The sequence below is a fragment of the Medicago sativa genome, chromosome 2, assembly GCF_051527215.1.
Source record: "Medicago sativa cultivar Bolivia chromosome 2, Bolivia_mono, whole genome shotgun sequence".
NCBI classification, from domain to species: domain Eukaryota; kingdom Viridiplantae; phylum Streptophyta; class Magnoliopsida; order Fabales; family Fabaceae; genus Medicago; species Medicago sativa.
Genome location: NC_140750.1, coordinates 84,096,625 through 84,122,305, shown reverse-complemented (window position 1 = coordinate 84,122,305; position 25,681 = coordinate 84,096,625).

Sequence of the window (25,681 nt, the reverse complement as noted above, 5' to 3'; positions counted from 1 at the left end):
TTAACTTAGGACATTACTCGTTTTCGACCCTTTTTTATAAGGAAGGCCATAAAGTGGCCGGTTTGTATTGAATCTTAGCATGGGACAATTCGTTGGATAGGTAAACAACATAGATACGACTTCCATGGGATATTTTTGCATTTTTTAAAAATTCAGCCAAAATGGAGGTTAAGAAAATCTCCTCGTTAATTTGGGACATTACTCGTTTTCGACCCTTTTTTACTAGGAAGGCCATAATGTGGCCGATTTGCATTGAATCTTAGCGTGTGACAATTCGTTGGATAGGTAAACAACATAACTACGACTTCCATGGGATATTTTTGCATTCTCTAAAAATTCAGCCAAAATGGGGGTTAAGAAAATATCCTCGTTAATTTGGGACTTTACTCGTTTTCGACCCTTTTTTAGTAGGAAGGCCATAATGTGGCCGATTTGCATTGAATCTTAGCGTGTGACAATTCGTTGGATAGGTAAACAACATAACTACGACTTCCATGGGATATTTTTGCATTCTCTAAAAATTCAGCCAAAATGTAGGTTAAGAAAATCCCCTCGTTAATTTGGGACATTACTCGTTTTCGACCCTTTTTTAGTAGGAAGGCCATAAAGTACCCGGTTTGTATTGAATCTTAGCGTGTGACAATTCGTTGGATATGTAAACAACATAACTACGACTTCCATGGGATATTTTTGCATTCTCTAAAAATTCAACCAAAATGGAGGTTAAGAAAATCCCCTCGTTAATTTAGGACATTACTCGTTTTCGACCCTTTTTTATAAGGAAGGCCATAAAGTGGCCGGTTTGTATTGAATCTTAGCATGGGACAATTTGTTGGATAGGTAAACAACATAGCTACGACTTCCATGGGATATTTTTGCATTTTTTAAAAATTCAGCCAAAATGGAGGTTAAGAAAATCTCCTCGTTAATTTGGGACATTACTCGTTTTCGACCCTTTTTTACTAGGAAGGCCATAATGTGGCCGATTTGCATTGAATCTTAGCGTGTGACAATTCGTTAGATAGGTAAACAACATAACTACGACTTCCATGGGATATTTTTGCATTCTCTAAAAATTCAGCCAAAATGGGGGTTAAGAAAATATCCTCGTTAATTTGGGACATTACTCGTTTTCGACCCTTTTTTAGTAGGAAGGCCATAATGTGGCCGATTTGCATTGAATCTTAGCGTGTGACAATTCGTTGGATAGGTAAACAACATAACTACGACTTCCATGGGATATTTTTGCATTCTCTAAAAATTCAGCCAAAATGGAGGTTAAGAAAATCCCCTCGTTAACTTAGGACATTACTCGTTTTCGACCCTTTTTTATAAGGAAGGCCATAAAGTGGCCGGTTTGTATTGAATCTTAGCATGGGACAATTCGTTGGATAGGTAAACAACATAGATACGACTTCCATGGGATATTTTTGCATTTTTTAAAAATTCAGCCAAAATGGAGGTTAAGAAAATCTCCTCGTTAATTTGGGACATTACTCGTTTTCGACCCTTTTTTACTAGGAAGGCCATAATGTGGCCGATTTGCATTGAATCTTAGCGTGTGACAATTCGTTGGATAGGTAAACAACATAACTACGACTTCCATGGGATATTTTTGCATTCTCTAAAAATTCAGCCAAAATGGGGGTTAAGAAAATATCCTCGTTAATTTGGGACTTTACTCGTTTTCGACCCTTTTTTAGTAGGAAGGCCATAATGTGGCCGATTTGCATTGAATCTTAGCGTGTGACAATTCGTTGGATAGGTAAACAACATAACTACGACTTCCATGGGATATTTTTGCATTCTCTAAAAATTCAGCCAAAATGTAGGTTAAGAAAATCCCCTCGTTAATTTGGGACATTACTCGTTTTCGACCCTTTTTTAGTAGGAAGGCCATAAAGTACCCGGTTTGTATTGAATCTTAGCGTGTGACAATTCGTTGGATATGTAAACAACATAACTACGACTTCCATGGGATATTTTTGCATTCTCTAAAAATTCAACCAAAATGGAGGTTAAGAAAATCCCCTCGTTAATTTAGGACATTACTCGTTTTCGACCCTTTTTTATAAGGAAGGCCATAAAGTGGCCGGTTTGTATTGAATCTTAGCATGGGACAATTTGTTGGATAGGTAAACAACATAGCTACGACTTCCATGGGATATTTTTGCATTTTTTAAAAATTCAGCCAAAATGGAGGTTAAGAAAATCTCCTCGTTAATTTGGGACATTACTCGTTTTCGACCCTTTTTTACTAGGAAGGCCATAATGTGGCCGATTTGCATTGAATCTTAGCGTGTGACAATTCGTTGGATAGGTAAACAACATAACTACGACTTCCATGGGATATTTTTGCATTCTCTAAAAATTCAGCCAAAATGGGGGTTAAGAAAATATCCTCGTTAATTTGGGACATTACTCGTTTTCGACCCTTTTTTAGTAGGAAGGCCATAATGTGGCCGATTTGCATTGAATCTTAGCGTGTGACAATTCGTTGGATAGGTAAACAACATAACTACGACTTCCATGGGATATTTTTGCATTCTCTAAAAATTCAGCCAAAATGGAGGTTAAGAAAATCCCCTCGTTAACTTAGGACATTACTCGTTTTCGACCCTTTTTTATAAGGAAGGCCATAAAGTGGCCGGTTTGTATTGAATCTTAGCATGGGACAATTCGTTGGATAGGTAAACAACATAGATACGACTTCCATGGGATATTTTTGCATTTTTTAAAAATTCAGCCAAAATGGAGGTTAAGAAAATCTCCTCGTTAATTTGGGACATTACTCGTTTTCGACCCTTTTTTACTAGGAAGGCCATAATGTGGCCGATTTGCATTGAATCTTAGCGTGTGACAATTCGTTGGATAGGTAAACAACATAACTACGACTTCCATGGGATATTTTTGCATTCTCTAAAAATTCAGCCAAAATGGGGGTTAAGAAAATATCCTCGTTAATTTGGGACTTTACTCGTTTTCGACCCTTTTTTAGTAGGAAGGCCATAATGTGGCCGATTTGCATTGAATCTTAGCGTGTGACAATTCGTTGGATAGGTAAACAACATAACTACGACTTCCATGGGATATTTTTGCATTCTCTAAAAATTCAGCCAAAATGTAGGTTAAGAAAATCCCCTCGTTAACTTAGGACATTACTCGTTTTTGACCCTTTTTTATAAGGAAGGCCATAAAGTGGCCGGTTTGTATTGAATCTTAGCATGGGACAATTCGTTGGATAGGTAAACAACATAGCTACGACTTCCATGGGATATTTTTGCATTTTTTAAAAATTCAGCCAAAATGGAGGTTAAGAAAATCTCCTCGTTAATTTGGGACATTACTCGTTTTCGACCCTTTTTTACTAGGAAGGCCATAATGTGGCCGATTTGCATTGAATCTTAGCGTGTGACAATTCGTTGGATAGGTAAACAACATAACTACGACTTCCATGGGATATTTTTGCATTCTCTAAAAATTCAGCCAAAATGGGGGTTAAGAAAATATCCTCGTTAATTTGGGACTTTACTCGTTTTCGACCCTTTTTTAGTAGGAAGGCCATAATGTGGCCGATTTGCATTGAATCTTAGCGTGTGACAATTCGTTGGATAGGTAAACAACATAACTACGACTTCCATGGGATATTTTTGCATTCTCTAAAAATTCAGCCAAAATGTAGGTTAAGAAAATCCCCTCGTTAATTTGGGACATTACTCGTTTTCGACCCTTTTTTAGTAGGAAGGCCATAAAGTACCCGGTTTGTATTGAATCTTAGCGTGTGACAATTCGTTGGATATGTAAACAACATAACTACGACTTCCATGGGATATTTTTGCATTCTCTAAAAATTCAACCAAAATGGAGGTTAAGAAAATCCCCTCGTTAATTTAGGACATTACTCGTTTTCGACCCTTTTTTATAAGGAAGGCCATAAAGTGGCCGGTTTGTATTGAATCTTAGCATGGGACAATTTGTTGGATAGGTAAACAACATAGCTACGACTTCCATGGGATATTTTTGCATTTTTTAAAAATTCAGCCAAAATGGAGGTTAAGAAAATCTCCTCGTTAATTTGGGACATTACTCGTTTTCGACCCTTTTTTACTAGGAAGGCCATAATGTGGCCGATTTGCATTGAATCTTAGCGTGTGACAATTCGTTGGATAGGTAAACAACATAACTACGACTTCCATGGGATATTTTTGCATTCTCTAAAAATTCAGCCAAAATGGGGGTTAAGAAAATATCCTCGTTAATTTGGGACATTACTCGTTTTCGACCCTTTTTTAGTAGGAAGGCCATAATGTGGCCGATTTGCATTGAATCTTAGCGTGTGACAATTCGTTGGATAGGTAAACAACATAACTACGACTTCCATGGGATATTTTTGCATTCTCTAAAAATTCAGCCAAAATGGAGGTTAAGAAAATCCCCTCGTTAACTTAGGACATTACTCGTTTTCGACCCTTTTTTATAAGGAAGGCCATAAAGTGGCCGGTTTGTATTGAATCTTAGCATGGGACAATTCGTTGGATAGGTAAACAACATAGATACGACTTCCATGGGATATTTTTGCATTTTTTAAAAATTCAGCCAAAATGGAGGTTAAGAAAATCTCCTCGTTAATTTGGGACATTACTCGTTTTCGACCCTTTTTTACTAGGAAGGCCATAATGTGGCCGATTTGCATTGAATCTTAGCGTGTGACAATTCGTTGGATAGGTAAACAACATAACTACGACTTCCATGGGATATTTTTGCATTCTCTAAAAATTCAGCCAAAATGGGGGTTAAGAAAATATCCTCGTTAATTTGGGACTTTACTCGTTTTCGACCCTTTTTTAGTAGGAAGGCCATAATGTGGCCGATTTGCATTGAATCTTAGCGTGTGACAATTCGTTGGATAGGTAAACAACATAACTACGACTTCCATGGGATATTTTTGCATTCTCTAAAAATTCAGCCAAAATGTAGGTTAAGAAAATCCCCTCGTTAACTTAGGACATTACTCGTTTTTGACCCTTTTTTATAAGGAAGGCCATAAAGTGGCCGGTTTGTATTGAATCTTAGCATGGGACAATTCGTTGGATAGGTAAACAACATAGCTACGACTTCCATGGGATATTTTTGCATTTTTTAAAAATTCAGCCAAAATGGAGGTTAAGAAAATCTCCTCGTTAATTTGGGACATTACTCGTTTTCGACCCTTTTTTACTAGGAAGGCCATAATGTGGCCGATTTGCATTGAATCTTAGCGTGTGACAATTCGTTGGATAGGTAAACAACATAACTATGACTTCCATGGGATATTTTTGCATTCTCTAAAAATTCAGCCAAAATGGGGGTTAAGAAAATATCCTCGTTAATTTGGGACATTACTCGTTTTCGACCCTTTTTTAGTAGGAAGGCCATAATGTGGCCGATTTGCATTGAATCTTAGCGTGTGACAATTCGTTGGATAGGTAAACAACATAACTACGACTTCCATGGGATATTTTTGCATTCTCTAAAAATTCAGCCAAAATGGAGGTTAAGAAAATCCCCTCGTTAATTTAGGACATTACTCGTTTTCGACCCTTTTTTATAAGGAAGGCCATAAAGTGGCCGGTTTGTATTGAATCTTAGCATGGGACAATTCGTTGGATAGGTAAACAACATAGCTACGACTTCCATGGGATATTTTTGCATTTTTTAAAAATTCAGCCAAAATGGAGGTTAAGAAAATCTCCTCGTTAATTTGGGACATTACTCGTTTTCGACCCTTTTTTACTAGGAAGGCCATAATGTGGCCAATTTGCATTGAATCTTAGCGTGTGACAATTCGTTGGATAGGTAAACAACATAACTATGACTTCCATGGGATATTTTTGCATTCTCTAAAAATTCAGCCAAAATGGGGGTTAAGAAAATATCCTCGTTAATTTGGGACATTACTCGTTTTCGACCCTTTTTTACTAGGAAGGCCATAATGTGGCCGATTTGCATTGAATCTTAGCGTGTGACAATTCGTTGGATAGGTAAACAACATAACTACGACTTCCATGGGATATTTTTGCATTCTCTAAAAATTCAGCCAAAATGGGGGTTAAGAAAATATCCTCGTTAATTTGGGACTTTACTCGTTTTCGACCCTTTTTTAGTAGGAAGGCCATAATGTGGCCGATTTGCATTGAATCTTAGCGTGTGACAATTCGTTGGATAGGTAAACAACATAACTACGACTTCCATGGGATATTTTTGCATTCTCTAAAAATTCAGCCAAAATGTAGGTTAAGAAAATCCCCTCGTTAATTTGGGACATTACTCGTTTTCGACCCTTTTTTAGTAGGAAGGCCATAAAGTACCCGGTTTGTATTGAATCTTAGCGTGTGACAATTCGTTGGATATGTAAACAACATAACTACGACTTCCATGGGATATTTTTGCATTCTCTAAAAATTCAACCAAAATGGAGGTTAAGAAAATCCCCTCGTTAATTTAGGACATTACTCGTTTTCGACCCTTTTTTATAAGGAAGGCCATAAAGTGGCCGGTTTGTATTGAATCTTAGCATGGGACAATTTGTTGGATAGGTAAACAACATAGCTACGACTTCCATGGGATATTTTTGCATTTTTTAAAAATTCAGCCAAAATGGAGGTTAAGAAAATCTCCTCGTTAATTTGGGACATTACTCGTTTTCGACCCTTTTTTACTAGGAAGGCCATAATGTGGCCGATTTGCATTGAATCTTAGCGTGTGACAATTCGTTGGATAGGTAAACAACATAACTACGACTTCCATGGGATATTTTTGCATTCTCTAAAAATTCAGCCAAAATGGGGGTTAAGAAAATATCCTCGTTAATTTGGGACATTACTCGTTTTCGACCCTTTTTTAGTAGGAAGGCCATAATGTGGCCGATTTGCATTGAATCTTAGCGTGTGACAATTCGTTGGATAGGTAAACAACATAACTACGACTTCCATGGGATATTTTTGCATTCTCTAAAAATTCAGCCAAAATGGAGGTTAAGAAAATCCCCTCGTTAACTTAGGACATTACTCGTTTTCGACCCTTTTTTATAAGGAAGGCCATAAAGTGGCCGGTTTGTATTGAATCTTAGCATGGGACAATTCGTTGGATAGGTAAACAACATAGATACGACTTCCATGGGATATTTTTGCATTTTTTAAAAATTCAGCCAAAATGGAGGTTAAGAAAATCTCCTCGTTAATTTGGGACATTACTCGTTTTCGACCCTTTTTTACTAGGAAGGCCATAATGTGGCCGATTTGCATTGAATCTTAGCGTGTGACAATTCGTTGGATAGGTAAACAACATAACTACGACTTCCATGGGATATTTTTGCATTCTCTAAAAATTCAGCCAAAATGGGGGTTAAGAAAATATCCTCGTTAATTTGGGACTTTACTCGTTTTCGACCCTTTTTTAGTAGGAAGGCCATAATGTGGCCGATTTGCATTGAATCTTAGCGTGTGACAATTCGTTGGATAGGTAAACAACATAACTACGACTTCCATGGGATATTTTTGCATTCTCTAAAAATTCAGCCAAAATGTAGGTTAAGAAAATCCCCTCGTTAACTTAGGACATTACTCGTTTTTGACCCTTTTTTATAAGGAAGGCCATAAAGTGGCCGGTTTGTATTGAATCTTAGCATGGGACAATTCGTTGGATAGGTAAACAACATAGCTACGACTTCCATGGGATATTTTTGCATTTTTTAAAAATTCAGCCAAAATGGAGGTTAAGAAAATCTCCTCGTTAATTTGGGACATTACTCGTTTTCGACCCTTTTTTACTAGGAAGGCCATAATGTGGCCGATTTGCATTGAATCTTAGCGTGTGACAATTCGTTGCATAGGTAAACAACATAACTATGACTTCCATGGGATATTTTTGCATTCTCTAAAAATTCAGCCAAAATGGGGGTTAAGAAAATATCCTCGTTAATTTGGGACATTACTCGTTTTCGACCCTTTTTTAGTAGGAAGGCCATAATGTGGCCGATTTGCATTGAATCTTAGCGTGTGACAATTCGTTGGATAGGTAAACAACATAACTACGACTTCCATGGGATATTTTTGCATTCTCTAAAAATTCAGCCAAAATGGAGGTTAAGAAAATCCCCTCGTTAATTTAGGACATTACTCGTTTTCGACCCTTTTTTATAAGGAAGGCCATAAAGTGGCCGGTTTGTATTGAATCTTAGCATGGGACAATTCGTTGGATAGGTAAACAACATAGCTACGACTTCCATGGGATATTTTTGCATTTTTTAAAAATTCAGCCAAAATGGAGGTTAAGAAAATATCCTCGTTAATTTGGGACATTACTCGTTTTCGACCCTTTTTTACTAGGAAGGCCATAATGTGGCCAATTTGCATTGAATCTTAGCGTGTGACAATTCGTTGGATAGGTAAACAACATAACTATGACTTCCATGGGATATTTTTGCATTCTCTAAAAATTCAGCCAAAATGGGGGTTAAGAAAATATCCTCGTTAATTTGGGACATTACTCGTTTTCAACCCTTTTTTAGTAGGAAGGCCATAATGTGGCCGATTTGCATTGAATCTTAGCGTGTGACAATTCGTTGGATAGGTAAACAACATAACTACGACTTCCATGGGATATTTTTGCATTCTCTAAAAATTCAGCCAAAATGGGGGTTAAGAAAATATCCTCGTTAATTTGGGACATTACTCGTTTTCGACCCTTTTTTAGTATGAAGGCCATAATGTGGCCGATTTGCATTGAATCTTAGCGTGTGACAATTCGTTGGATAGGTAAACAACATAACTACGACTTCCATGGGATATTTTTGCATTCTCTAAAAATTCAGCCAAAATGGAGGTTAAGAAAATCCCCTCGTTAACTTAGGACATTACTCGTTTTTGACCCTTTTTTATAAGGAAGGCCATAAAGTGGCCGGTTTGTATTGAATCTTAGCATGGGACAATTTGTTGGATAGGTAAACAACATAGCTACGACTTCCATGGGATATTTTTGCATTTTTTAAAAATTCAGCCAAAATGGTGGTTAAGAAAATCTCCTCGTTAATTTGGGACATTACTCGTTTTCGACCCTTTTTTACTAGGAAGGCCATAATGTGGCCGATTTGCATTGAATCTTAGCGTGTGACAATTTGTTGGATAGGTAAACAACATAACTATGACTTCCATGGGATATTTTTGCATTCTCTAAAAATTCAGCCAAAATGGGGGTTAAGAAAATATCCTCGTTAATTTGGGACATTACTCGTTTTCGACCCTTTTTTAGTAGGAAGGCCATAATGTAGCCGATTTGCATTGAATCTTAGCGTGTGACAATTCGTTGGATATGTAAACAACATAACTACGACTTCCATGGGATATTTTTGCATTCTCTAAAAATTCAACCAAAATGGAGGTTAAGAAAATCCCCTCGTTAATTTAGGACATTACTCGTTTTCGACACTTTTTTATAAGGAAGGCCATAAAGTGGCCGGTTTGTATTGAATCTTAGCATGGGACAATTTGTTGGATAGGTAAACAACATAGCTACGACTTCCATGGGATATTTTTGCATTTTTTAAAAATTCAGCCAAAATGGAGGTTAAGAAAATCTCCTCGTTAATTTGGGACATTACTCGTTTTCGACCCTTTTTTACTAGGAAGGCCATAATGTGGCCGATTTGCATTGAATCTTAGCGTGTGACAATTCGTTGGATAGGTAAACAACATAACTACGACTTCCATGGGATATTTTTGCATTCTCTAAAAATTCAGCCAAAATGGGGGTTAAGAAAATATCCTCGTTAATTTGGGACATTACTCGTTTTCGACCCTTTTTTAGTAGGAAGGCCGTAATGTGGCCGATTTGCATTGAATCTTAGCGTGTGACAATTCGTTGGATAGGTAAACAACATAACTACGACTTCCATGGGATATTTTTGCATTCTCTAAAAATTCAGCCAAAATGTAGGTTAAGAAAATCCCCTCGTTAATTTGGGACATTACTCGTTTTCGACCCTTTTTTAGTAGGAAGGCCATAAAGTACCCGGTTTGTATTGAATCTTAGCGTGTGACAATTCGTTGGATATGTAAACAACATAACTACGACTTCCATGGGATATTTTTGCATTCTCTAAAAATTCAGCCAAAATGTAGGTTAAGAAAATCCCCTCGTTAATTTGGGACATTACTCGTTTTCGACCCTTTTTTAGTAGGAAGGCCATAAAGTACCCGGTTTGTATTGAATCTTAGCGTGTGAAAATTCGTTGGATAGGTAAACAACATAGATACGACTTCCATGGGATATTTTTGCATTTTTTAAAAATTCAGCCAAAATGGAGGTTAAGAAAATCTCCTCGTTAATTTGGGACATTACTCGTTTTCGACCCTTTTTTACTAGGAAGGCCATAATGTGGCCGATTTGCATTGAATCTTAGCGTGTGACAATTCGTTGGATAGGTAAACAACATAACTACGACTTCCATGGGATATTTTTGCATTCTCTAAAAATCCAGCCAAAATGGGGGTTAAGAAAATATCCTCGTTAATTTGGGACTTTACTCGTTTTCGACCCTTTTTTAGTAGGAAGGCCATAATGTGGCCGATTTGCATTGAATCTTAGCGTGTGACAATTCGTTGGATAGGTAAACAACATAACTACGACTTCCATGGGATATTTTTGCATTCTCTAAAAATTCAGCCAAAATGTAGGTTAAGAAAATCCCCTCGTTAACTTAGGACATTACTCGTTTTTGACCCTTTTTTATAAGGAAGGCCATAAAGTGGCCGGTTTGTATTGAATCTTAGCATGGGACAATTCGTTGGATAGGTAAACAACATAGCTACGACTTCCATGGGATATTTTTGCATTTTTTAAAAATTCAGCCAAAATGGAGGTTAAGAAAATCTCCTCGTTAATTTGGGACATTACTCGTTTTCGACCCTTTTTTACTAGGAAGGCCATAATGTGGCCGATTTGCATTGAATCTTAGCGTGTGACAATTCGTTGGATAGGTAAACAACATAACTATGACTTCCATGGGATATTTTTGCATTCTCTAAAAATTCAGCCAAAATGGGGGTTAAGAAAATATCCTCGTTAATTTGGGACATTACTCGTTTTCGACCCTTTTTTAGTAGGAAGGCCATAATGTGGCCGATTTGCATTGAATCTTAGCGTGTGACAATTCGTTGGATAGGTAAACAACATAACTACGACTTCCATGGGATATTTTTGCATTCTCTAAAAATTCAGCCAAAATGGAGGTTAAGAAAATCCCCTCGTTAATTTAGGACATTACTCGTTTTCGACCCTTTTTTATAAGGAAGGCCATAAAGTGGCCGGTTTGTATTGAATCTTAGCATGGGACAATTCGTTGGATAGGTAAACAACATAGCTACGACTTCCATGGGATATTTTTGCATTTTTTAAAAATTCAGCCAAAATGGAGGTTAAGAAAATCTCCTCGTTAATTTGGGACATTACTCGTTTTCGACCCTTTTTTACTAGGAAGGCCATAATGTGGCCAATTTGCATTGAATCTTAGCGTGTGACAATTCGTTGGATAGGTAAACAACATAACTATGACTTCCATGGGATATTTTTGCATTCTCTAAAAATTCAGCCAAAATGGGGGTTAAGAAAATATCCTCGTTAATTTGGGACATTACTCGTTTTCAACCCTTTTTTAGTAGGAAGGCCATAATGTGGCCGATTTGGATTGAATCTTAGCGTGTGACAATTCGTTGGATAGGTAAACAACATAACTACGACTTCCATGGGATATTTTTGCATTCTCTAAAAATTCAGCCAAAATGGGGGTTAAGAAAATATCCTCGTTAATTTGGGACATTACTCGTTTTCGACCCTTTTTTAGTATGAAGGCCATAATGTGGCCGATTTGCATTGAATCTTAGCGTGTGACAATTCGTTGGATAGGTAAACAACATAACTACGACTTCCATGGGATATTTTTGCATTCTCTAAAAATTCAGCCAAAATGGAGGTTAAGAAAATCCCCTCGTTAACTTAGGACATTACTCGTTTTTGACCCTTTTTTATAAGGAAGGCCATAAAGTGGCCGGTTTGTATTGAATCTTAGCATGGGACAATTTGTTGGATAGGTAAACAACATAGCTACGACTTCCATGGGATATTTTTGCATTTTTTAAAAATTCAGCCAAAATGGAGGTTAAGAAAATCTCCTCGTTAATTTGGGACATTACTCGTTTTCGACCCTTTTTTACTAGGAAGGCCATAATGTGGCCGATTTGCATTGAATCTTAGCGTGTGACAATTCGTTGGATAGGTAAACAACATAACTACGACTTCCATGGGATATTTTTGCATTCTCTAAAAATTCAGCCAAAATGGGGGTTAAGAAAATATCCTCGTTAATTTGGGACATTACTCGTTTTCGACCCTTTTTTAGTAGGAAGGCCATAATGTGGCCGATTTGCATTGAATCTTAGCGTGTGACAATTCGTTGGATAGGTAAACAACATAACTACGACTTCCATGGGATATTTTTGCATTCTCTAAAAATTCAGCCAAAATGGAGGTTAAGAAAATCCCCTCGTTAACTTAGGACATTACTCGTTTTCGACCCTTTTTTATAAGGAAGGCCATAAAGTGGCCGGTTTGTATTGAATCTTAGCATGGGACAATTCGTTGGATAGGTAAACAACATAGATACGACTTCCATGGGATATTTTTGCATTTTTTAAAAATTCAGCCAAAATGGAGGTTAAGAAAATCTCCTCGTTAATTTGGGACATTACTCGTTTTCGACCCTTTTTTACTAGGAAGGCCATAATGTGGCCGATTTGCATTGAATCTTAGCGTGTGACAATTCGTTGGATAGGTAAACAACATAACTACGACTTCCATGGGATATTTTTGCATTCTCTAAAAATTCAGCCAAAATGGGGGTTAAGAAAATATCCTCGTTAATTTGGGACTTTACTCGTTTTCGACCCTTTTTTAGTAGGAAGGCCATAATGTGGCCGATTTGCATTGAATCTGAGCGTGTGACAATTCGTTGGATAGGTAAACAACATAACTACGACTTCCATGGGATATTTTTGCATTCTCTAAAAATTCAGCCAAAATGGAGGTTAAGAAAATCCCCTCGTTAACTTAGGACATTACTCGTTTTTGACCCTTTTTTATATGGAAGGCCATAAAGTGGCCGGTTTGTATTGAATCTTAGCATGGGACAATTCGTTGGATAGGTAAACAACATAGCTACGACTTCCATGGGATATTTTTGCATTTTTTAAAAATTCAGCCAAAATGGAGGTTAAGAAAATCTCCTCGTTAATTTGGGACATTACTCGTTTTCGACCCTTTTTTACTAGGAAGGCCATAATGTGGCCGATTTGCATTGAATCTTAGCGTGTGACAATTCGTTGGATAGGTAAACAACATAACTATGACTTCCATGGGATATTTTTGCATTCTCTAAAAATTCAGCCAAAATGGGGGTTAAGAAAATATCCTCGTTAATTTGGGACATTACTCGTTTTCGACCCTTTTTTAGTAGGAAGGCCATAATGTGGCCGATTTGCATTGAATCTTAGCGTGTGACAATTCGTTGGATAGGTAAACAACATAACTACGACTTCCATGGGATATTTTTGCATTCTCTAAAAATTCAGCCAAAATGGGGGTTAAGAAAATATCCTCGTTAATTTGGGACATTACTCGTTTTCGACCCTTTTTTAGTATGAAGGCCATAATGTGGCCGATTTGCATTGAATCTTAGCGTGTGACAATTCGTTGGATAGGTAAACAACATAACTACGACTTCCATGGGATATTTTTGCATTCTCTAAAAATTCAGCCAAAATGGAGGTTAAGAAAATCCCCTCGTTAACTTAGGACATTACTCGTTTTTGACCCTTTTTTATAAGGAAGGCCATAAAGTGGCCGGTTTGTATTGAATCTTAGCATGGGACAATTTGTTGGATAGGTAAACAACATAGCTACGACTTCCATGGGATATTTTTGCATTTTTTAAAAATTCAGCCAAAATGGAGGTTAAGAAAATCTCCTCGTTAATTTGGGACATTACTCGTTTTCGACCCTTTTTTACTAGGAAGGCCATAATGTGGCCGATTTGCATTGAATCTTAGCGTGTGACAATTCGTTGGATAGGTAAACAACATAACTACGACTTCCATGGGATATTTTTGCATTCTCTAAAAATTCAGCCAAAATGGGGGTTAAGAAAATATCCTCGTTAATTTGGGACATTACTCGTTTTCGACCCTTTTTTAGTAGGAAGGCCATAATGTGGCCGATTTGCATTGAATCTTAGCGTGTGACAATTCGTTGGATAGGTAAACAACATAACTACGACTTCCATGGGATATTTTTGCATTCTCTAAAAATTCAGCCAAAATGGAGGTTAAGAAAATCCCCTCGTTAACTTAGGACATTACTCGTTTTCGACCCTTTTTTATAAGGAAGGCCATAAAGTGGCCGGTTTGTATTGAATCTTAGCATGGGACAATTCGTTGGATAGGTAAACAACATAGATACGACTTCCATGGGATATTTTTGCATTTTTTAAAAATTCAGCCAAAATGGAGGTTAAGAAAATCTCCTCGTTAATTTGGGACATTACTCGTTTTCGACCCTTTTTTACTAGGAAGGCCATAATGTGGCCGATTTGCATTGAATCTTAGCGTGTGACAATTCGTTGGATAGGTAAACAACATAACTACGACTTCCATGGGATATTTTTGCATTCTCTAAAAATTCAGCCAAAATGGGGGTTAAGAAAATATCCTCGTTAATTTGGGACTTTACTCGTTTTCGACCCTTTTTTAGTAGGAAGGCCATAATGTGGCCGATTTGCATTGAATCTGAGCGTGTGACAATTCGTTGGATAGGTAAACAACATAACTACGACTTCCATGGGATATTTTTGCATTCTCTAAAAATTCAGCCAAAATGGAGGTTAAGAAAATCCCCTCGTTAACTTAGGACATTACTCGTTTTTGACCCTTTTTTATATGGAAGGCCATAAAGTGGCCGGTTTGTATTGAATCTTAGCATGGGACAATTCGTTGGATAGGTAAACAACATAGCTACGACTTCCATGGGATATTTTTGCATTTTTTAAAAATTCAGCCAAAATGGAGGTTAAGAAAATCTCCTCGTTAATTTGGGACATTACTCGTTTTCGACCCTTTTTTACTAGGAAGGCCATAATGTGGCCGATTTGCATTGAATCTTAGCGTGTGACAATTCGTTGGATAGGTAAACAACATAACTATGACTTCCATGGGATATTTTTGCATTCTCTAAAAATTCAGCCAAAATGGGGGTTAAGAAAATATCCTCGTTAATTTGGGACATTACTCGTTTTCGACCCTTTTTTAGTAGGAAGGCCATAATGTGGCCGATTTGCATTGAATCTTAGCGTGTGACAATTCGTTGGATAGGTAAACAACATAACTACGACTTCCATGGGATATTTTTGCATTCTCTAAAAATTCAGCCAAAATGGGGGTTAAGAAAATATCCTCGTTAATTTGGGACATTACTCGTTTTCGACCCTTTTTTAGTATGAAGGCCATAATGTGGCCGATTTGCATTGAATCTTAGCGTGTGACAATTCGTTGGATAGGTAAACAACATAACTACGACTTCCATGGGATATTTTTGCATTCTCTAAAAATTCAGCCAAAATGGAGGTTAAGAAAATCCCCTCGTTAACTTAGGACATTACTCGTTTTTGACCCTTTTTTATAAGGAAGGCCATAAAGTGGCCGGTTTGTATTGAATCTTAGCATGGGACAATTTGTTGGATAGGTAAACAACATAGCTACGACTTCCATGGGATATTTTTGCATTTTTTAAAAATTCAGCCAAAATGGAGGTTAAGAAAATCTCCTCGTTAATTTGGGACATTACTCGTTTTCGACCCTTTTTTACTAGGAAGGCCATAATGTGGCCGATTTGCATTGAATCTTAGCGTGTGACAATTCGTTGGATAGGTAAACAACATAACTACGACTTCCATGGGATATTTTTGCATTCTCTAAAAATTCAGCCAAAATGGGGGTTAAGAAAATATCCTCGTTAATTTGGGACATTACTCGTTTTCGACCCTTTTTTAGTAGGAAGGCCATAATGTGGCCGATTTGCATTGAATCTTAGCGTGTGACAATTCGTTGGATAGGTAAACAACATAACTACGACTTCCATGGGATATTTTTGCATTCTCTAAAAATTCAGCCAAAATGGAGGTTAAGAAAATCCCCTCGTTAACTTAGGACATTACTCGTTTTCGACCCTTTTTTATAAGGAAGGCCATAAAGTGGCCGGTTTGTATTGAATCTTAGCATGGGACAATTCGTTGGATAGGTAAACAACATAGATACGACTTCCATGGGATATTTTTGCATTTTTTAAAAATTCAGCCAAAATGGAGGTTAAGAAAATCTCCTCGTTAATTTGGGACATTACTCGTTTTCGACCCTTTTTTACTAGGAAGGGCATAATGTGGCCGATTTGCATTGAATCTTAGCGTGTGACAATTCGTTGGATAGGTAAACAACATAACTACGACTTCCATGGGATATTTTTGCATTCTCTAAAAATTCAGCCAAAATGGGGGTTAAGAAAATATCCTCGTTAATTTGGGACTTTACTCGTTTTCGACCCTTTTTTAGTAGGAAGGCCATAATGTGGCCGATTTGCATTGAATCTGAGCGTGTGACAATTCGTTGGATAGGTAAACAACATAACTACGACTTCCATGGGATATTTTTGCATTCTCTAAAAATTCAGCCAAAATGGAGGTTAAGAAAATCCCCTCGTTAACTTAGGACATTACTCGTTTTTGACCCTTTTTTATATGGAAGGCCATAAAGTGGCCGGTTTGTATTGAATCTTAGCATGGGACAATTTGTTGGATAGGTAAACAACATAGCTACGACTTCCATGGGATATTTTTGCATTTTTTAAAAATTCAGCCAAAATGGAGGTTAAGAAAATCTCCTCGTTAATTTGGGACATTACTCGTTTTCGACCCTTTTTTACTAGGAAGGCCATAATGTGGCCGATTTGCATTGAATCTTAGCGTGTGACAATTCGTTGGATAGGTAAACAACATAACTACGACTTCCATGGGATATTTTTGCATTCTCTAAAAATTCAGCCAAAATGGGGTTTAAGAAAATATCCTCGTTAATTTGGGACATTACTCGTTTTCGACCCTTTTTTAGTAGGAAGGCCATAATGTGGCCGATTTGCATTGAATCTTAGCGTGTGACAATTCGTTGGATAGGTAAACAACATAACTACGACTTCCATGGGATATTTTTGCATTCTCTAAAAATTCAGCCAAAATGGAGGTTAAGAAAATCCCCTCGTTAACTTAGGACATTACTCGTTTTCGACCCTTTTTTATAAGGAAGGCCATAAAGTGGCCGGTTTGTATTGAATCTTAGCATGGGACAATTCGTTGGATAGGTAAACAACATAGATACGACTTCCATGGGATATTTTTGCATTTTTTAAAAATTCAGCCAAAATGGAGGTTAAGAAAATCTCCTCGTTAATTTGGGACATTACTCGTTTTCGACCCTTTTTTACTAGGAAGGCCATAATGTGGCCGATTTGCATTGAATCTTAGCGTGTGACAATTCGTTGGATAGGTAAACAACATAACTACGACTTCCATGGGATATTTTTGCATTCTCTAAAAATTCAGCCAAAATGGGGGTTAAGAAAATATCCTCGTTAATTTGGGACTTTACTCGTTTTCGACCCTTTTTTAGTAGGAAGGCCATAATGTGGCCGATTTGCATTGAATCTGAGCGTGTGACAATTCGTTGGATAGGTAAACAACATAACTACGACTTCCATGGGATATTTTTGCATTCTCTAAAAATTCAGCCAAAATGGAGGTTAAGAAAATCCCCTCGTTAACTTAGGACATTACTCGTTTTTGACCCTTTTTTATATGGAAGGCCATAAAGTGGCCGGTTTGTATTGAATCTTAGCATGGGACAATTCGTTGGATAGGTAAACAACATAGCTACGACTTCCATGGGATATTTTTGCATTTTTTAAAAATTCAGCCAAAATGGAGGTTAAGAAAATCTCCTCGTTAATTTGGGACATTACTCGTTTTCGACCCTTTTTTACTAGGAAGGCCATAATGTGGCCGATTTGCATTGAATCTTAGCGTGTGACAATTCGTTGGATAGGTAAACAACATAACTATGACTTCCATGGGATATTTTTGCATTCTCTAAAAATTCAGCCAAAATGGGGGTTAAGAAAATATCCTCGTTAATTTGGGACATTACTCGTTTTCGACCCTTTTTTAGTAGGAAGGCCATAATGTGGCCGATTTGCATTGAATCTTAGCGTGTGACAATTCGTTGGATAGGTAAACAACATAACTACGACTTCCATGGGATATTTTTGCATTCTCTAAAAATTCAGCCAAAATGGAGGTTAAGAAAATCCCCTCGTTAACTTAGGACATTACTCGTTTTTGACCCTTTTTTATAAGGAAGGCCATAAAGTGGCCGGTTTGTATTGAATCTTAGCATGGGACAATTCGTTGGATAGGTAAACAACATAGCTACGACTTCCATGGGATATTTTTGCATTTTTTAAAAATTCAGCCAAAATGGAGGTTAAGAAAATCTCCTCGTTAATTTGGGACATTACTCGTTTTTGACCCTTTTTTACTAGGAAGGCCATAATGTGGCCGATTTGCATTGAATCTTAGCGTGTGACAATTCGTTGGATAGGTAAACAACATAACTATGACTTCCATGGGATATTTTTGCATTCTCTAAAAATTCAGCCAAAATGGGGGTTAAGAAAATATCCTCGTTAATTTGGGACATTACTCGTTTTCGACCCTTTTTTAGTAGGAAGGCCATAATGTGGCCGATTTGCATTGAATCTTAGCGTGTGACAATTCGTTGGATAGGTAAACAACATAACTACGACTTCCATGGGATATTTTTGCATTCTTTAAAAATTCAGCCAAAATGGAGGTTAAGAAAATCCCCTCGTTAATTTAGGACATTACTCGTTTTCGACCCTTTTTTATAAGGAAGGCCATAAAGTGGCCGGTTTGTATTGAATCTTAGCATGGGACAATTCGTTGGATAGGTAAACAACATAGCTACGACTTCCATGGGATATTTTTGCATTTTTTAAAAATTCAGCCAAAATGGAGGTTAAGAAAATCTCCTCGTTAATTTGGGACAGTACTCGTTTTCAACCCTTTTTTACTAGGAAGGCCATAATGTGGCCAATTTGCATTGAATCTTAGCGTGTGACAATTCGTTGGATAGGTAAACAACATAACTATGACTTCCATGGGATATTTTTGCATTCTCTAAAAATTCAGCCAAAATGGGGGTTAAGAAAATATCCTCGTTAATTTGGGACATTACTCGTTTTCGACCCTTTTTTAGTAGGAAGGCCATAATGTGGCCGATTTGCATTGAATCTTAGCGTGTGACAATTCGTTGGATAGGTAAACAACATAACTACGACTTCCATGGGATATTTTTGCATTCTCTAAAAATTCAGCCAAAATGGGGGTTAAGAAAATATCCTCGTTAATTTGGGACATTACTCGTTTTCGACCCTTTTTTAGTAGGAAGGCCATAATGTGGCCGATTTGCATTGAATCTTAGCGTGTGACAATTCGTTGGATAGGTAAACAACATAACTACGACTTCCATGGGATATTTTTGCATTCTCTAAAAATTCAGCCAAAATGGAGGTTAAGAAAATCCCCTCGTTAACTTAGGACATTACTCGTTTTTGATCCTTTTTTATAAGGAATGCCATAAAGTGGCCGGTTTGTATTGAATCTTAGCATGGGACAATTCGTTGGATAGGTAAACAACATAGCTACGACTTCCATGGGATATTTTTGCATTTTTTAAAAATTCAGCCAAAATGGAGGTTAAGAAAATCTCCTCGTTAATTTGGGACATTACTCGTTTTCGACCCTTTTTTACTAGGAAGGCCATAATGTGGCCGATTTGCATTGAATCTTAGCGTGTGACAATTTGTTGGATAGGTAAACAACATAACTATGACTTCCATGGGATATTTTTGCATTCTCTAAAAATTCAGCCAAAATGGGGGTTAAGAAAATATCCTCGTTAATTTGGGACATTACTCGTTTTCGACCCTTTTTTAGTAGGAAGGCCATAATGTAGCCGATTTGCATTGAATCTTAGCGTGTGACAATTCGTTGGATATGTAAACAACATAACTACGACTTCCATGGGATATTTTTGCATTCTCTAAAAATTCAACCAAAATGGAGGTTAAGAAAATCCCCTCGTTAATTTAGGACATTACTCGTTTTCGACCCTTTTTTATAAGGAAGGCCATAAAGTGGCCGGTTTGTATTGAATCTTAGCATGGGACAATTTGTTGGATAGGTAAACAACATAGCTACGACTTCCATGGGATATTTTTGCATTTTTTAAAAATTCAGCCAAAATGGAGGTTAAGAAAATCTCCTCGTTAATTTGGGACATTACTCATTTTCGACCCTTTTTTACTAGGAAGGCCATAATGTGGCCGATTTGCATTGAATCTTAGCGTGTGACAATTCGTTGGATAGGTAAACAACATAACTACGACTTCCATGGGATATTTTTGCATTCTCTAAAAATTCAGCCAAAATGGGGGTTAAGAAAATATCCTCGTTAATTTGGGACATTACTCGTTTTCGACCCTTTTTTAGTAGGAAGGCCATAATGTGGCCGATTTGCATTGAATCTTAGCGTGTGACAATTCGTTGGATAGGTAAACAACATAACTACGACTTCCATGGGATATTTTTGCATTCTCTAAAAATTCAGCCAAAATGGAGGTTAAGAAAATCCCCTCGTTAACTTAGGACATTACTCGTTTTCGACCCTTTTTTATAAGGAAGGCCATAAAGTGGCCGGTTTGTATTGAATCTTAGCATGGGACAATTCGTTGGATAGGTAAACAACATAGATACGACTTCCATGGGATATTTTTGCATTTTTTAAAAATTCAGCCAAAATGGAGGTTAAGAAAATCTCCTCGTTAATTTGGGACATTACTCGTTTTCGACCCTTTTTTACTAGGAAGGCCATAATGTGGCCGATTTGCATTGAATCTTAGCGTGTGACAATTCGTTGGATAGGTAAACAACATAACTACGACTTCCATGGGATATTTTTGCATTCTCTAAAAATTCAGCCAAAATGGGGGTTAAGAAAATATCCTCGTTAATTTGGGACTTTACTCGTTTTCGACCCTTTTTTAGTAGGAAGGCCATAATGTGGCCGATTTGCATTGAATCTTAGCGTGTGACAATTCGTTGGATAGGTAAACAACATAACTATGACTTCCATGGGATATTTTTGCATTCTCTAAAAATTCAGCCAAAATGGGGGTTAAGAAAATATCCTCGTTAATTTGGGACATTACTCGTTTTCGACCCTTTTTTAGTAGGAAGGCCATAATGTGGCCGATTTGCATTGAATCTTAGCGTGTGACAATTCGTTGGATAGGTAAACAACATAACTACGACTTCCATGGGATATTTTTGCATTCTCTAAAAATTCAGCCAAAATGGGGGTTAAGAAAATATCCTCGTTAATTTGGGACATTACTCGTTTTCGACCCTTTTTTAGTAGGAAGGCCATAATGTGGCCGATTTGCATTGAATCTTAGCGTGTGACAATTCGTTGGATAGGTAAACAACATAACTACGACTTCCATGGGATATTTTTGCATTCTCTAAAAATTCAGCCAAAATGGAGGTTAAGAAAATCCCCTCGTTAACTTAGGACATTACTCGTTTTTGACCCTTTTTTATAAGGAAGGCCATAAAGTGGCCGGTTTGTATTGAATCTTAGCATGGGACAATTCGTTGGATAGGTAAACAACATAGCTACGACTTCCATGGGATATTTTTGCATTTTTTAAAAATTCAGCCAAAATGGAGGTTAAGAAAATCTCCTCGTTAATTTGGGACATTACTCGTTTTCGACCCTTTTTTACTAGGAAGGCCATAATGTGGCCGATTTGCATTGAATCTTAGCGTGTGACAATTCGTTGGATAGGTAAACAACATAACTATGACTTCCATGGGATATTTTTGCATTCTCTAAAAATTCAGCCAAAATGGGGGTTAAGAAAATATCCTCGTTAATTTGGGACATTACTCGTTTTCGACCCTTTTTTAGTAGGAAGGCCATAATGTGGCCGATTTGCATTGAATCTTAGCGTGTGACAATTCGTTGGATAGGTAAACAACATAACTACGACTTCCATGGGATATTTTTGCATTCTTTAAAAATACAGCCAAAATGGAGGTTAAGAAAATCCCCTCGTTAATTTAGGACATTACTCGTTTTCGACCCTTTTTTATAAGGAAGGCCATAAAGTGGCCGGTTTGTATTGAATCTTAGCATGGGAGAATTCGTTGGATAGGTAAACAACATAGCTACGACTTCCATGGGATATTTTTGCATTTTTTAAAAATTCAGCCAAAATGGAGGTTAAGAAAATCTCCTCGTTAATTTGGGACATTACTCGTTTTCAACCCTTTTTTACTAGGAAGGCCATAATGTGGCCAATTTGCATTGAATCTTAGCGTGTGACAATTCGTTGGATAGGTAAACAACATAACTATGACTTCCATGGGATATTTTTGCATTCTCTAAAAATTCAGCCAAAATGGGGGTTAAGAAAATATCCTCGTTAATTTGGGACATTACTCGTTTTCGACCCTTTTTTAGTAGGAAGGCCATAATGTGGCCGATTTGCATTGAATCTTAGCGTGTGACAATTCGTTGGATAGGTAAACAACAAAACTACGAGTTCCATGGGATATTTTTGCATTCTCTAAAAATTCAACCAAAATGGAGGTTAAGAAAATCCCCTCGTTAATTTAGGACATTACTCGTTTTCGACCCTTTTTTATAAGGAAGGCCATAAAGTGGCCGGTTTGTATTGAATCTTAGCATGGGACAATTTGTTGGATAGGTAAACAACATAGCTACGACTTCCATGGGATATTTTTGCATTTTTTAAAAATTCAGCCAAAATGGAGGTTAAGAAAATCTCCTCGTTAATTTGGGACATTACTCATTTTCGACCCTTTTTTACTAGGAAGGCCATAATGTGGCCGATTTGCATTGAATCTTAGCGTGTGACAATTCGTTGGATAGGTAAACAACATAACTACGACTTCCATGGGATATTTTTGCATTCTCTAAAAATTCAGCCAAAATGGGGGTTAAGAAAATATCCTCGTTAATTTGGGACATTACTCGTTTTCGACCCTTTTTTAGTAGGAAGGCCATAATGTGGCCGATTTGCATTGAATCTTAGCGTGTGACAATTCGTTGGATAGGTAAACAACATAACTACGACTTCCATGGGATATTTTTGCATTCTCTAAAAATTCAGCCAAAATGGAGGTTAAGAAAATCCCCTCGTTAACTTAGGACATTACTCGTTTTCGACCCTTTTTTATAAGGAAGGCCATAAAGTGGCCGGTTTGTATTGAATCTTAGCATGGGACAATTCGTTGGATAGGTAAACAACATAGATACGACTTCCATGGGATATTTTTGCATTTTTTAAAAATTCAGCCAAAATGGAGGTTAAGAAAATCTCCTCGTTAATTTGGGACATTACTCGTTTTCGACCCTTTTTTACTAGGAAGGCCATAATGTGGCCGATTTGCATTGAATCTTAGCGTGTGACAATTCGTTGGATAGGTAAACAACATAACTACGACTTCCATGGGATATTTTTGCATTCTCTAAAAATTCAGCCAAAATGGGGCTTAAGAAAATATCCTCGTTAATTTGGAAATTTACTCGTTTTCGACCCTTTTTTAGTAGGAAGGCCATAATGTGGCCGATTTGCATTGAATCTTAGCGTGTGACAATTCGTTGGATAGGTAAACAACATAACTATGACTTCCATGGGATATTTTTGCATTCTCTAAAAATTCAGCCAAAATGGGGGTTAAGAAAATATCCTCGTTAATTTGGGACATTACTCGTTTTCGACCCTTTTTTAGTAGGAAGGCCATAATGTGGCCGATTTGCATTGAATCTTAGCGTGTGACAATTCGTTGGATAGGTAAACAACATAACTACGACTTCCATGGGATATTTTTGCATTCTCTAAAAATTCAGCCAAAATGGGGGTTAAGAAAATATCCTCGTTAATTTGGGACATTACTCGTTTTCGACCCTTTTTTAGTAGGAAGGCCATAATGTGGCCGATTTGCATTGAATCTTAGCGTGTGACAATTCGTTGGATAGGTAAACAACATAACTACGACTTCCATGGGATATTTTTGCATTCTCTAAAAATTCAGCCAAAATGGAGGTTAAGAAAATCCCCTCGTTAACTTAGGACATTACTCGTTTTTGACCCTTTTTTATAAGGAAGGCCATAAAGTGGCCGGTTTGTATTGAATCTTAGCATGGGACAATTTGTTGGATAGGTAAACAACATAGCTACGACTTCCATGGGATATTTTTGCATTTTTTAAAAATTCAGCCAAAATGGAGGTTAAGAAAATCTCCTCGTTAATTTGGGACATTACTCATTTTCGACCCTTTTTTACTAGGAAGGCCATAATGTGGCCGATTTGCATTGAATCTTAGCGTGTGACAATTCGTTGGATAGGTAAACAACATAACTACGACTTCCATGGGATATTTTTGCATTCTCTAAAAATTCAGCCAAAATGGGGGTTAAGAAAATATCCTCGTTAATTTGGGACATTACTCGTTTTCGACCCTTTTTTAGTAGGAAGGCCATAATGTGGCCGATTTGCATTGAATCTTAGCGTGTGACAATTCGTTGGATAGGTAAACAACATAACTACGACTTCCATGGGATATTTTTGCATTCTCTAAAAATTCAGCCAAAATGGAGGTTAAGAAAATCCCCTCGTTAACTTAGGACATTACTCGTTTTCGACCCTTTTTTATAAGGAAGGCCATAAAGTGGCCGGTTTGTATTGAATCTTAGCATGGGACAATTGGTTGGATAGGTAAACAACATAGATACGACTTCCATGGGATATTTTTGCATTTTTTAAAAATTCAGCCAAAATGGAGGTTAAGAAAATCTCCTCGTTAATTTGGGACATTACTCGTTTTCGACCCTTTTTTACTAGGAAGGCCATAATGTGGCCGATTTGCATTGAATCTTAGCGTGTGACAATTCGTTGGATAGGTAAACAACATAACTACGACTTCCATGGGATATTTTTGCATTCTCTAAAAATTCAGCCAAAATGGGGCTTAAGAAAATATCCTCGTTAATTTGGAAATTTACTCGTTTTCGACCCTTTTTTAGTAGGAAGGCCATAATGTGGCCGATTTGCATTGAATCTTAGCGTGTGACAATTCGTTGGATAGGTAAACAACATAACTATGACTTCCATGGGATATTTTTGCATTCTCTAAAAATTCAGCCAAAATGGGGGTTAAGAAAATATCCTCGTTAATTTGGGACATTACTCGTTTTCGACCCTTTTTTAGTAGGAAGGCCATAATGTGGCCGATTTGCATTGAATCTTAGCGTGTGACAATTCGTTGGATAGGTAAACAACATAACTACGACTTCCATGGGATATTTTTGCATTCTCTAAAAA